Here is a 15,086-nt window from a genome sequence, read left to right on the forward strand (position 1 = left end):
ACTATGTCATCATAATGAAGTTAAAAAATTAAGTATGGAATATTTTTGTAAATAAAAATACCTGTGCAGCTGGTATTTTAAATTTAAAATGTATTATACATTAATGTTTCAGAAAAAAATGTTCATATATGTGTATATGAATGTGTCATTATGCTGAAGGGCTCTTGATTGGGCAAAATAAACTATTCAAATCTCTCCTGAAATGAGTGTAGCTTACTCTTTACTTCCTGACCAGTTGTTTTTCTGCTGGCTGGAGCAGCAGGAAGGTGTGCAAGCAGAGCAGCCAGCCTGGCTGATGAGGAGTAGCCCTGAAGGACCCCGAGAAGTGTGAAATGGTTCATCTGCAGTGATGTCCCTAAGCATGTCTTAAAAATGTTCTGAAATGTGTATACTGATGGTGACAATGTGAAGTCCGGTTATCTTTTTAAGTTACCAGAACAGTTAAGGTCATTCATTGTACAGACTCAGTAAAGCAAAGTATTTTCTGTAGCTGCATTTTGTCTATTAAATGAAGAATCCAGTGTGTAAGGGGAGAAGAGATGAAACTGGTATTCTTTTCTTTGCCATGTTTTCAGTACAGCAGATGGATTGTTCTCTTGGATTGAGGCTCAGCTTTGCCACCAAGCACTTTCTAGCTTGCAGTGTTATTAAATTTGCTGTCTTTTGCAGTTGGGGAGAGAGGGAAATACAAACAACCTGGCTTTGTAAACATACTCTCAATGGTGGGGAAATAATGAATCTGAAGAGAGGCTTGGGCAGTAAATCTGAGAAGTGAAATTGCTGTACCTTGGAGAAATATTTGGAATCTCTTGATGTCAAATAGCAAAATATTTCACTGTTGGTTTTTTTAGTATGTGAGAATACAATTTCATCTGAGGGAAAAGTCTGCTAGTTCCAGACTTGTTTGGTTTTTTCTTTCATATCTGATGGTTACACATAATGAACTGGCTGCTCTGCAGTGCATGGAGTTATAAAAAGGATAATGCATTGGAATGAAAAAAATGTTTTATCTTCAGTTTAATTGGATTCAAGATATTTGGAGCTGTCACACTGCCTCCAGCTACTCACTAGGTCTGGTAGTCTCCAATAAAAGTAAAAAAGCTACAGTAGAAGTAGCTCCCTCCTATGGGTGCTGTAGGACTGCACACACCAATGGACTGACAAGAGCAGAGTGCCAGAGTGAGGTTGCAAAGTGAAGCATTTTCATTTAGTGAAACTCAGGATTTGATGAGACCTATATTAAAAACGTGGTTCCTTTGCACATCATGTGCTTCAACAGTTTTGGTGCCAATGTACTGTAAATTAAATGCATTTAACACCTACAGGTATACGATTATAAGCCCATCAGCACTTTTCTTACCCTGATTTTTTAAATTGGGAATTTTCATCCAGGCTGGGTCATTGAACCAGCCCCTCCTTGTTGCCCACTGGCCTGTGGGTGCTCAGTGGTATCCCCAATCTTGCCTGCTCCCTTCTCCTGCCTTGTGCACCTGCACTGCTCCCTTGGCCTCGGGTCAGCCAAGCAAGAGGCACTGTCTGCTTCCTCTTGCAGGAGGCATCCCAGCCTGGCCTGAGGAAATGGGGTGTTTTCCCCCACAATCCTGCACTGAGCTGAACCCACAAGAGCAGGATGGCAGCAAGCACCAGTTTCTCACCTCCTAGTTTGCTGGCTGATTATTCACAATGTGTAATTAACATTCCCTCAGTGAGGGCTTGGGGGCTTGCATATGCAACTCATAGTAGCAGAGCTCTGCTCACTTGCTGTAGCAAGCAGCTTTCTGTATTTGCCAGCCACAGGAGACAATCTGGGCTAAGGCTTGTCACAGGCTGCTCAGAAGGAGGAACCTGTACCCTCCCCCACTGCCCCCGCTGAGACCTGGGGAACACTCCTTTAGCCTCGAACACTCCTTTAGCCTCAAACACTCCTTTAGAGAGCTGTTTGATTCCAACACTGCTCAGAAGGGCTGATGGAGGACTAGCAAAGCCACAGTGAAAACAAAAATGGAAAGATTGAGGTGCTTTGGAGCAGCTAATTGCATTTTTGTATCTTGCTGCAGTCTCAGTGTAAACAGGACTTGTTAGAGATTTGAGTGTTTGAAGGGGTTTGCAATCAAAATGTCAGACTGTGCTTATGTTTTGATAAATTTAGGAACTCCTCTGCCTAATTAAGAGCAGAAATGAGGAATTTTATATAATTCTGATTTCTGTGGTGCAAGACATTCCTGGAAAGAATAATGTGGAATGCAGTCTCCCATAACAGAGGGAACAGAAAACAATTTCAAGCTGGTATCCCCTAATTCTCCTGTGCACCTGCAACTCTCTTAGCACCACCTAAGTACTTTCTACCTGAGTGTTAGCGTCACCTACTGACTACGGTGCTTTTTCTTCCAGGATCTCCAAGGACGCAGCAGAGTGGTCCAAGGTCTCATGAGACTTCTCTTCCTTAGAGTTGCTGTCTTCAGACTGAGTATGCATGTCTGTTGTTCAAGATATATGTCAGAACTTAATATAAATTTGTAGAGGGAAGACCTGCTGTGTTTTTCTTTTTTAAATATGAAAGGGTTAGAAGAAGGACTAATCAAGGTCATTGCATCATGTTTTCTTTTTAATATGCTCAAATCCAAAGTCAATTCTAGCTGTGAACTTTGAGGCCCTTTACCTCCCATTTTGTCTTAACAGAACAGTTACTGGTTGGGTTTGAGAGTTCCCAACGACTTCACAGATTTTTTTCAAGACATTCTGGAAATTAGCTCCTTTTTCTACTGTTTCAGTTAAACCCCTTTCAAAAACTTGTTTTAACACATTTTAAAATATAATTTGTAGTCAGAGTAGGATCCATGAAAGTTGCATTGACTTCTAGAGCATTCCCTCATTTTTAAAAGGCCAGTAGTTGGTTTGGCTCTATGTCTGACGTGCAACTCCTTGCTTTTTTTAGGATTCTTCTGTATGCAGCTTCTTTCTCTCCAGTAGTCTAGTTATGCTACATGAACCAGTTTTGGCGAGTAGCCTGTGGATTGTAGTCACCAATGCAAACTTTCTCCAGGTAAAGAAAACTGAAGAATATCTAAATATGGCTGGGGCTATGAGGCTCTAACACCAGTGTCACAACTACTTCAAAACATTTAGCAGATTATGGCCTAAGGAGCAGTAGAAAATCTCTCAGTGTACTCTCTGCAAGGAACAGTGCAACTCTTGGGATTTGCATCATGTTGGGGTACTACCTGGGTAGTATTGCATCTGAGGCCTTTCACTATTTTAGAGTATTTCAACAGCAGGAGTGGGCGTGGCTGAAGTGAATGCAGAGTTTAGTGGGGGTTGTAACTCAGACCATCAAGATGTCTTTCAAAGTATAAGGTGACAGGAACTGACTGTGTCCTGGAGATATTGACCACATCCTGGAGAGCAAATTTCAAGCCTGAAAACCCCACTCCTTTTGATTTCACCTGAGGAAAAGGCAAAGCCTATGTGAATAATGGTGGTTTGCTGTATTCCCCCACTGGACTGATGGGAAGCAATTACCTAAAATTTTTCCTGTAGCTGTTAAAGGAATTTCTTTATATTTGCACTGTAAGCAATGAAGTTGTCATATGCTCTCAATCAAGAATGTGAGTTGCATGTCTTGCTTTATCATTGAGCTACTATCGTTGGTCTACCACCTGATTGTTCCAGGCAATGTAAAAACATGGGAAATATGTGGATCTGAGCCTGTGGTCCCATAGGCTTCAGCCTGGCAAAAGATTTTGCAGCATAGCTCAGAGAGGCAAGGAGGCAGAAACAACAAAGAGGCTAGAGCTGGTTGGCACAGCACCGATTCTCTTCTTGACACATTTTTGCAGCTATTGTTCCAAAGAAAGTCTTTTAAGAATGCATTTAAAATGAGGAAAAGTGACGGTTTGTGCATTTAAGGAAGCTGCTCCCTAACAAACAGCATGGAAAAAGAGAAGTTGGACTGTTTGCAAAGTCCAGCCAGAAGTGCTCGTGTTTGGCATAATTCACTGATCATGAGAGATCTGGCATCCCACTGAAAGAATGATAGCTCTGGAGGGGACAAAGTGCTAAGAAGGCAATGGACATGGAGATAAGCTGCTTGCATTTGCTGCTCTCAAAAAGAGGGAAGGCAGCAAAAGCCTGACAGACGGCTCTGAAATTTCCTCTGTGACTGTTTTGTGTAGGATGGTGTTTGTCAGAACTGGAGGAGAGCATCTAAGTGAGCGCTGGCATGAAGTTTTGTCCTGGGGATGTGTACAACAGGATTTGCTTTAGATGAGGGGCACAAAAAAAGGTCCCACAAGGCAGCAGGCAGCCCCATTGCCAGCACCTGGAGAGAGCAGCTGGAAACAATGCCTGAGGAGACATCTGCTTAACAAGAGGACCCATGTTATCACTTCACAAATGGACACTATCAGACATGGGCCACGTGTTTCCAGTCACACCTGGGACCAGCCTATGGCTTGTGACATCCTTGGAGTGACTGGCCTCAAATTTGTCTGGCAGCCTGGATGAGGAGAACACTGACCCCAAGGCTCTTCTGTTGGTGGCGAGAAACTGAGAGCCAGAGTCTGACACTGCAGCCTTGGCCCCTGACTGCAGACCAGAATCTCTGTCCTCCTCAAAGTGATGCCAGTGGGGTTCTTGTCCTTTGTGGATGGTGGGAGATGTGTGGTCCTGCTGGGTTCTCTGACACTGGGGTTCTGACCCCCGAGATTTCCTGAGGTGGCTGTGAACTGAATATGAAGATACAGCCTTTGATTTTTACAGTTCTTTTTCCTTAAGAAAAGACCTCCCACCCTCCACTGCTCAAGACCAAATTAACTGGCAAGTAATATTTCTTAATGTAAGAAGATCTGCAGCTTACTTCAATGAACTGATATGTGGCCACATCTGCCCAAAGAGCACTGCAGATGCGAACACCCTCTGGTGCAAAGAAATTGATTTGTGGAGCACACTTCCTTTTGCTCTCACAGTTGCTGTTCTGTAGGTCTGCTGTGCCTTGGGACACTTGCTCCCTGAAAGCAATGCATGTGACACAGGAGCAGATATTTTCATTAATTCATTCTCAGAGTTTTCAGTGAAGTGTCACATTTTGGCTAAAGACTGGTGAGACAGGGATTTCATGGGCATGCCAGGTTTCTGAGCTTCACTGCCAGGTCTCTGTGAGTGGGATCTGCAACAGCCTCACAGACTCAGCAGCGAACGTGCTCTGTAATAATAAGTCGGGTTGTTCTCAGGCACCAGATGGCTGTTCATGGGAGGAGCACTGGTAATATTGCAAGTTAATAAGCAAAGAGTCATCCCCTTCTCATCATTACCACCCATCCTACTCTGGAGTGAAATAAAAGCCCTTCCTGCTCCATAGTTTTAATTAAAAGCTGCGCTGGTACATTACAGGGCATCAAGAATGACTGAAATTGCAGACACTTCTCCTACATGGGATTATTTACTGCATAGGAAATGGGAAGTTGTATATCTTCCCAACAGCATTATCCTTTGCTCCTCTGCACATGGGAGTAATGCAGTAACCAGTATATGCTGTAGTAAAACTTTCCATTATAAGTTCCTGTATAACTAAAATATGAGTCTCAAACTTCTGCTTTGATCGAGTCCCTTAAAAGATTCACACACTCGGCTACTTTTTATATTAACTCTTCCTATCAATGTGTAAGGTACAGGAAAACCTTTCCCAAAACATGTGCTCCACTTTTTTTTCTTTTCTTTTTTTTTTTTTTTTTATCAGCATGGCAGCTCACTGAGGAGTGTTTTTCTTGCTTTCTGTGCCAGGGAAACAAATGCCACTGGGCCACAGGAGTGGAGGTACATTGTGGAAGAGGAAAGTTTCTCCAAGACTTTGTCTTTTCACTAGCAGCCACTATTTTCCCATCAGGTGCATGAAGAAGATGCTGTTATACCACGAGGAACAGAAATGCAGCAGGGTGGGATGTGTAGAGTTTGGGGTTTTGCAGGGCTGTTGCCCCTGCTCTGTGCCCCCTCCCAGGTGAGGTGACCCCTGGGGCTGGGCTGGTTGCACATGTGGGGACAAGGGGCTGGAGTACGCAGGAAGAGAGTATTTGGAGGGACCTGGGCTCAGGAACAAAATTTCCAGTGCAGGAGGGGCAGGGCAGGGTCCCAGCCACATCTGGTGGAGCCCAGGCAGGGTACAGCTGTATTTTGGACAAGTGAGGGATGGGAAGAAGAAAAGCCTGTGGATTGTCACCACAGGAGTTTTGTGTGCAGCTGGTGAGTTCAAAGGTAGAGGGGATGGGCCAAGGATGGCAGGAAGAAAAAGTTCTGTGTAGGGAGAGTTGCTGCTCCAATGGCTTGCTGGGATCCACTGTCATGTTTACCAAACATTGGGCATCCCTGGATACCTGTGAGATGTGGTCTGGCTTCTCTGACTCTTCCACCTCATGCTATTACCCTTCAATTTAAATTTGTTCTCTAACCAGCAGAGTACAACAGAGGGACCAGCTATGCACACAGCCTCTCACCTCTTAAGTTTTGAGAAAATCTCCCAGGGACAGAAAGAGCAGCACCAGTCTGTGGGTCACCCAAAGTCTGACCGAATCAAACACTTGGGTATTCTGCACCCTGTATAATCCACCTCACCTCTAACTTGTGTTTGCCAGGAAAATCTTGTTTCTGAGAGGATGCTTTACACAGACTTGCGATTACTGCCTGCCTGGAGGGGGCCAAGAGACAGAGCAAGAGGAAAAATTTACTCCAAAATACATAATGAAAGCAACAGTGTGGATTTTTTACATAGGTCTGATGGCAATGAAGTGAACCTTGGGTCATTTAGCAATTATTATGGTTGATCAATAGCACTTTACAAATTATGGGACTCAGTTCCTGCGCAAGACAAAGCTGTATCAGATAGCAACCTTTGCTATATTGTAAAAACACTGATAGAACCATCCCAGTCTTTTCTGGAGCTGAACAAATCAGCTTTTGTCAAAAGCACAATGGGGTACTAGGCTGCTTGCTGGTCTGGATTCAGAGACATCAGCCCTGTGGTTTCTCAGGAGTTTTTTTTTTAATAAAAACAAAATGCCTTTACTTAGCTTAGGCTGCTGTTATAAAATGTCATTGTGTGTAGATTACAGATTTTGCTATAGTCTAACAGTCAATCTTTTCCATATGAGTGCATGCTTTTGGCTGGGAAAACTATTATCTGAATATAATGGCTTTCTTTTCAAGCCAAAAGCTAACTATGGAAGGCACAGCCAACTGAAAACTACATGATTTCAGTTTTTGTAAAACTGCTCTTATTTCTGACAGTAGTTTTGCTGAAGACAGTGGTTTTGCAGAAGAGATGCAATCTTTTTAAAATAGACCACAAATAATGGCTAAAAACTGAATTGGAAGCAGAATAAATAGAGACAATTAATTCAACTGGAAAAGGCTAATTTTCATTCTGATTACCCATGGTAGGACAGAATTATCACTTAATGTCATTACAAGACTGTAGGATAAGGAACAAGTCATAGAATTCATTTGATAAAATAAATGGTACAATGCATGTTCTATTCACTTCAATCTGTCAGTAATTATTCTCCACTGTACTACACAAAAATATTCCCTTCCAGTGTGAACACAGTTTCAAAAGCCTTATTAGGAACTTTGAAACATATATGTAGGTGATGTTCCATCCTCCGTGTGTGTATTTGTGTCTTTCTGCCTTCATCTTCCAAACACATACTTGGAAACTCTTCTTGGTTTGCAAGTATGTTCGCATGTCCCCTCTATATTCTGAAATACTTTGCTGAGGCTGTTTCTCAAACTTCAAGCAAATCTTCCTGCTTCCCCTCATCCAGCTAATTTTCCAAGCTAAACCACAGTTAATTAATTTTTTGTCATCCTACTGTTCTGGACACATTTCATTCCTACCACCAGCTGCCAAATGAAGTTCCCTGTAAGTGGCAGCTGTCACGCAAAATTGGGTCTGGAGGAAAGTCCGTGCTGTGCTCTGTTGGGACGACCCAGGGGTGCATGCAGCACGTGATGCTGTGTTGGTCTCACACTGCAATGCTGATGTCCCCTAGGCATTGCAAGAATGCCTTTTAAACAAAAGTCCTCAATTGTATTGGTAGTGTCTTCATTTTCTGTTTTAAAGCATCACTGTCTAAAAGCTGTATTTCACTGTAATACTGATCTTCCCCACGCTGACTCATTTCTGCCAGACCAAACACTCTCCAGGCCTCAGCATTTCTGCCATGGGGTGTGGGCGTGATGGTACAAGTGGGACTGCTTTTCTTACTCTAACAGCTGATGACCAGAGAGTGAATCAGAATTTGGAGGGGATTGCTTCTAGTGTGATGTGAAATTGAAGAGAAATTGTAACTTGAAGTTTGAGTTCAAAAATAATTTGCTCAGCATAGGCAGATAGTATATACACATAACATTTGTTTTTCAAAAAAACTGGCATAAAGACCCACTTTGAAACCCTCAGTACAGCTGAATCAAACAGTATTGAGAAATGAATTTGAGAAATTATATAAACAACAGTCCCTTAAAAAAAAAAAAAAGTAAGTAGTAATTTTGAAATGGTGCAGCAATTTGCTCCTAAAAATATTCTGTTAGATGGCTGAAAACTTCTTCAAACCTGTCTGTCAGCTTATCTCTCATCTTTGTTGACTCTGGAAAGGCATGTTAGTCTCCAGGCGATGAATATTATTTGTTTACTCAAAGAGCTCCCTGAAATCACAAAGCAGCATTACTGTATGTTATTAAAAGATAAAAAATGTATTACTGTCAGGTGAAGGGTCAATGTCAAATCCTTGTTATATCAGACAAATTCAGATTCAAAGCTGAAGCAGTCTTGAAGATGTTCAATTGAAAATGTCATATTCAGCAATAATATCTCATGATACCACATTGTTTCCTATGTCTGGGTCCATCTAGTGTTGTCAGGAGAGAAATATCACCGTAACATGCACCTGCCTGTCAATTTACCTCCCTGGATATTTGTAATAAATTACAAATTGTATGACAACAACAACAAAAAATGTTAGAGAAAGGCCATCCTTACAGTGCATGAGCCCAGGCAGGGGGAGAGGAGAGCTGAAAGTCTTTGCTGGAGTCTTTGTCTCTTTCTGGCTGCAAGAGGTGGTTCTGTACAGAAAGGAGACTTTAAAAATGGCATTGGCACATGCTGTATCTCAAAGAGAAGGGGCAATAAAAGTAATTTCTGTCAAAAACTAAGCAGATATGACTGGATATTGTAAGAAGCCATTCAGTTGGAAATCAGAAGTAATTTTTATATAACTGCATTCCAGAAAAAAAATCCTAAAAGTTTTTACTGCAGGACTCGATCAAGTCCTGTATATGTCTTTTCATTCCATTTTACATGGAACCTTTTTCATAAGGGTTGCTATAATGCATTTTGTAGAGCTGGGATTATAATCTCCATAATTATTCTTGCCATGGGAAATTTTTAAAAATATACAGGAAGTCTGGTTGAAGTAGTGATAGTCACAGCGATGTAATGAAGGTGAAGTAGCGCAACTGTAACACTTTTTTCAGAGAATAAACCATAACACCTCTTGAACTGGGAAGGGAGCAGCTCGCAGAGCAGTGTGTTAAGACCATGAGGCAACTCATCCTTTCAGCTAAATTGTTGGAATCTATCACTTGCAGTGAGGTTCTCTGAGGCAATTTAGGTAACTTTGTTTGATATGCATCTCAAAATAGCAATGGTAACCATAAACTGCAGATAAAACAATTTACCCTGTTTCTGACAATTATTCTTTCAATACTGCAGTGACCCCATTAACCAACCACATGCATTAGCAAAATCCGGCATTTCAGCTAAGAATAAGAGTAAGAATAACAGTGTAAATGGGTTCATTCTAAATCTAACAGCCAGTTGAAAATTCTATAAAGTTTTTATCAAGTGTATAGATTCACCTAAATAGACAAGGTTCTTACTTATTTTTCCACAACAGAAAAAATGAGATCCTTAAATCCAATGCCCTTTGCACAAAGGGCTTGAATTTCTATTACAAATCTTAGCTGCTGGAAACTGCCTTTGTATTGACATTTTTCTGACAGCAGAGGATCAACTGTTTAAAGTGCCTAATTTATTATTGCTTACATGCAAACAATCTCTCTTGCCATCTCCCTTTTCTCTGCTTTTAAAAATTTATAGCAAATAAAGTAAATGATGGCATAATGACACATGGAAAATCCAGTTCAGGCTACAGAGATCTGTGGGCAGATGGGTCAGCATGGCTTATTCTGAAGGAAATCCTTAGAGGGTAAAAATACCAGCTTAAAACAAAGACAGGATTTTTTTTTTTTTCTTTCAAAGGTTGAACAGAAATTCAGAGAGCTATGATAGGAAGCTGTATTTTAGGTGTTAAATTATGCTAGTCCTTTATCTTTTATGCATATAAGTTTTGTATATTTTATGCTAAGCTGAAACAAGGCAAACAGATCAGAATAGATTGGATTCCTAGTTTGAAAAGTGAAAATGTAAGCCACATAAGGCAAAATAGCTTTGCTTTATATGAGTGTTGTAGGAGCAGATCTGATTGTAAGGCAGACCTTTTCTCCTTGCCCCTGTTCCCACATACCAAGTTTCCAGCCAGTGTGCATCCCCATCACTGCTCTCCAGCCCACCCCAGTGTCCTGGGCTGGCCTCTGAGGACTGCTGGGGACTGCAGACCCCAAGCAGAGCAGCCTGTCCTCATCACTCCTCTCCTGCTGCTCCTTTTGCCCTACTGCACCTCACACCTCTCAGCCATGCATTTCTCTCTCTATGCTAGGAGAAGCCTAGGAGGTCCAGGTAAGATCCTCTTAACCCTGCTTTGCTGATTGTCCCCAAATTCCCAGCATCTGTATCCTTACCCGGTTTTGCCCTCTCCTCTTGGTCGATCTGCTCCCTTTCTACTCTCCTACCCTGTCACTCTTTTATAGTTTCTGCCAATCTGACTTTCTTCAAATCCTCCTATATTCAGGATTTATCTCCTGTTCCATAGTCTGGCATGGACTTCCCAGCCCCAAATAATTCTCCTGAATCAATAATTTTCTCCATGAAAAAAACAATCCTTGATAAGCATTTGCAGAATTGAATAGACAAGGCTTAGAAAATTATTTGATTTTCCCTAATTCTGTCCGTATTCTCTAACTTTAAATACCATGAAGATGCTCACTCTGAAATCAGGAGCCTTCCTTTTAAAGAAACTGCTGCCAGGTAAAAAGTGTGCGTTTCCCACATCCACCCCATGACTTTGCACAGCCCAAGTGATGGGTGTAGGGTGACGGCTACGCCTAGGGTTAGGGTTCTGAAAACCACAAAGCCCAGAGCTCTAAGCACACTGCAAGTGCAAAAGACATGCCAAGGGGGACAAGAACTTCCAAAATGTTACTTTCATCACAGCTTTCTCATGTGAACCAGCCTTAGCCCAAGGCTGCCTTTACTGCTCTGCCTAGGGTGAGGGTTCTGCCCAGGGTTAGGACTCTGAAAACCACAAAGCCCACAGCTCCAGGTACACTGCAGCTGCAAAAGGCATGCCAAGGGGAACACAGAACTGCCACTACATGGGTTCCTTCACAGCTTTCTCCTTTGAACGTTATTAGTCCAAGGCTGCTTGTACTGCTCTGCCTAGGGTTGGGGTTCCGCCTTCGGTTAGGGTTAGTGTTAGGGTTGACTGTCAATGCAGCTACGTCAGTTCCGTCACCAAGCTGTCAAATTGCCTTTGTTATTTATATTGGTTAAGCACTTCGAGTGCAGCCTCAGCAGGGCTTTTTGTGTTACATGGGTTTTTTTGGTTTTTTCGTCTCTTTTTGCCTTTGTCTTGTCATTTTTTGATTGAGGTTATTACACTGGCGACTAAAGTCCCAGCACTTCCCAGCACTACACAGAGTGTTCTGTTAGCTCTTTCTTCAAAAGACAAAAGGTCAAAAAATTGGCCTGTGTATTTTTTGCTGAATAAGGCAAATTTTTTAGTCATCTCAGTATCATTTTGTAGTGAGCTACAAACCTCACAACCCTGGACCAGCTGAGAGGAAAGAAAATATGGGTGGTCCCTCAGTGCCATTGCACAGAACTGAGTGCCCACTGTTCTGGTCCAGCTACAGATCCCAATTCCAAAATCCAAATTCTGACTCTACAGACACAAATTACAACTTGTTCACAAAATAAGGTGACCCCAAACCTTTCCTCTGATTTGTAGTTACATACAGAATTGCTAAAGACCAAACCAGGGTGATACTGCTTTGATAACCCGTGCTGCATAGCACGTGTCCTTTGGTCAGCAGTGCTTTTCTTGTTTTAAACAATTTACATTCATACATCAAGGTTTCATTTTGAAAAAGTGTTTATCATACAGCAGCCTGAATTCAACAGGAAAATTGCTGCTGCCTTTCCAGCTGTCAGTTGGATCACAAAAGTGTCATCCTCCCTTCTACCAAACTCTCCCATGAGACTGTTTCAAAGCCTGAAGAGTATCTTTAGAATTTTGATGGACAAGTAAAGCACTAACAGAATTTCTTTCCATACCACATATTTACCAGATATCATAGAGTAATATCTTATAAGGGTTATGCATTTTAGTGTTTCTATCACAAATAATGAGTTTTTCAGAAAAAAAGCAAAAACTATTTACTGTCTACTATTGAAGTTCACATTCCTGAGAGCAGGATAACCACAGAAATGGATTTTTTTCATTCATTGTTTAAAAGTCCTTTGATTCTTCAGGCTTCTCCATTGTCTTCCACCAGGGAGGAAACATACCTGAAGGCCAGGCTTAGAGGCTAGGATGTTTTTTAAAAGCCCAGTGAGGGTTTTTTTTTGGTGTTTAGAATACCAAAATGTGTGACTGCAAGGATACTTACTGGTTTGTACTGCATGGGTAGCATCCATTACTGTTTGTTGGTTTGGAGATCTTTTTTTTTTTTTTTCTTGACACACAGAGCCTCTCAGATCTCTCTGTCTATTCACTTAATCTTCTGGTAGGGATTCAGATTTTTCTTTGGTCTGGGTCATGAATTAAATGGTCTTAGGAATGTAAAGCAGGCTCTGGCCATCCTCTGAATATTGTCTTTTCTTTCAGACTTTAAAACTGTGGTCAGTAAATTATCTGACTATTACCCGCTCTTTCAAAAGTCCAGCAAAGCTTAGTGCAGGAAATTTTAGAGTCCTTGGATTAAAGGAAAGACCTGAGCTTGAAAAAAATCAGTGTGGGGGTGTTAGAGTGAATAGGAAAACTACTGATGATGACAATGGCACAGTCAGGCCATAGCTGTCTTTATGATTACTTGATATGTAAATTATTCACTTGGCTGAAAAAGGAAAGGAGAGAGGAAAAAATGCACTGGAAACTATAGTCAGTTATGGGTATAATGAAAACTTGTTTCAATATTTTGTCTGCATTTTTGTGTAACCACTAAACTGTCTTGAAGTTTTGTCTCACGTGCTTTTCAATTTTTCAGGATTAGAAGGTGGCTTGTTCTTGTGAATGTCCTTTGCGCAAAAGTTTCTCTCACAAATCTCAGTGCTTTCTCTCATGTAAGCATTTAATGGGCTTTTTGTATGCTTTTTGAAGTTGAGTGACCTTGTGCCACTCACAGTCTTCAAAGGAATGTGAACTGATGACAGTGAAAAGGCCATACTTTGGGGCATGACTTCATTTTGAAGATCTGGTATTGCTGTGGTCAGTTAAGCACAAGCAGCAACACTGAAGCCTCCCTCCCCTTGCCTTCTTCCTCATAAAGACACAGCTGTGACTTCAGAAAAAACCCAACATCAGATATTTATTCACATTTGAGGAGTTTCATTTCAAATAATTCCATTACCAGTGTGCTAGGATACCTTCTGCCTTTCTGAGCTCCATCCATTTAATTTCTTCATTCTCTGCACTAATCCATGTGAATAGCAGATGACATGCAGACCTTGCAGTAGTCTTGTTGCTCCACTTGTTTCTACTTAATCAGTCATGAAAACCAGCCTTGGGGTAAAATTTTCCACAGACCTCGCCTTCTAAGCTTGAACTAGCTCTTTGTCATTTTACCTCCAGCATTAACAAAGTTTCTACAGAGAAAGAAACTGAAACCAAAACAAAGCAGAAAAACACAGGACTGCACTAACCTACCTTGGAAAACAAAGAATAGTTGATGGACAAGGACAAGTCAACAGTGGTATGATTCTCCTTTGCTCCAAAAGAAATACTTGGGATATTGATCTCCAGAGACTTTGTTTGCCCTGGCACTGGAGGAAAAGAAAACCACTAAATTCTATGGAAATACACCTGGAAACTCAATAATTATTCCTTGCTCTATTTGTTTCTATGCAAATAGTTCTGGTTGCCAGCATACATTGCAGTAGAAATCATCTTGACAGGTTGTAGGTGGTCGGGTGGGATTTCACAAGAGTCAATGGCTTTGTTAAGTTGTAGTCAGTGTTATGAAAGCTGCTTTTCCATGGCTTTAGGCACTCTGGCCCTGCTTCCTCTTGATGCCTTTCAAAATACAGACCTGCATGTAAATCTGTGTTGGGTTTGATTCTTTTTCTTGGTTTTGGTGGGGGTTATTTTTGGGTGGGTTTTTTGTTTGTTTTTGTTTGGTTTTGGTTTGTTGTTATTGGGGTTTTTTTGGGTTTTGTATCAACTGCACAGATTGAAGATTATGTCACTGCTTTTGATATTCTAATCCTCTGGACTGGAATCTGTGAAAGAGCTTGGGTGCACAAACTTTTAAGGCCGAATTTTGACCTTCCAGTATTTCAAACCACTTCTAGGCCTCACTTAAACAGAGCCCTTACCTGCAACTTTCCCTTCCTTGTTGGCAGTAGACTTCTGCCATCAAGTCACAGTACTTAAAAGACTGAAAAAAAAAAGCAGATTTTGTTAGTAGATGTAGTAAATATCCCACTAAAAAAAAAAAAAAAAGAAAGTAAGATCTATCTCTGCTTTGTCACTGTCTATGGAATAAGAGCTCTTAAGTCCCCTCTTCCTTGTCACCATGCAAGCTTCCCAGTCATAGAGAATAGATGCCTTATAAAGACTGCAGTAAGTTTGAGTAAAATATATCGTATATATCCAGGAGTAGACCCTCAAAAATAATTTTAATTATACAAATCTGTACTTCTG

The sequence above is a fragment of the Motacilla alba genome, chromosome 3 (genome assembly GCF_015832195.1).
Source record: "Motacilla alba alba isolate MOTALB_02 chromosome 3, Motacilla_alba_V1.0_pri, whole genome shotgun sequence".
Lineage (NCBI taxonomy): Eukaryota > Metazoa > Chordata > Aves > Passeriformes > Motacillidae > Motacilla > Motacilla alba.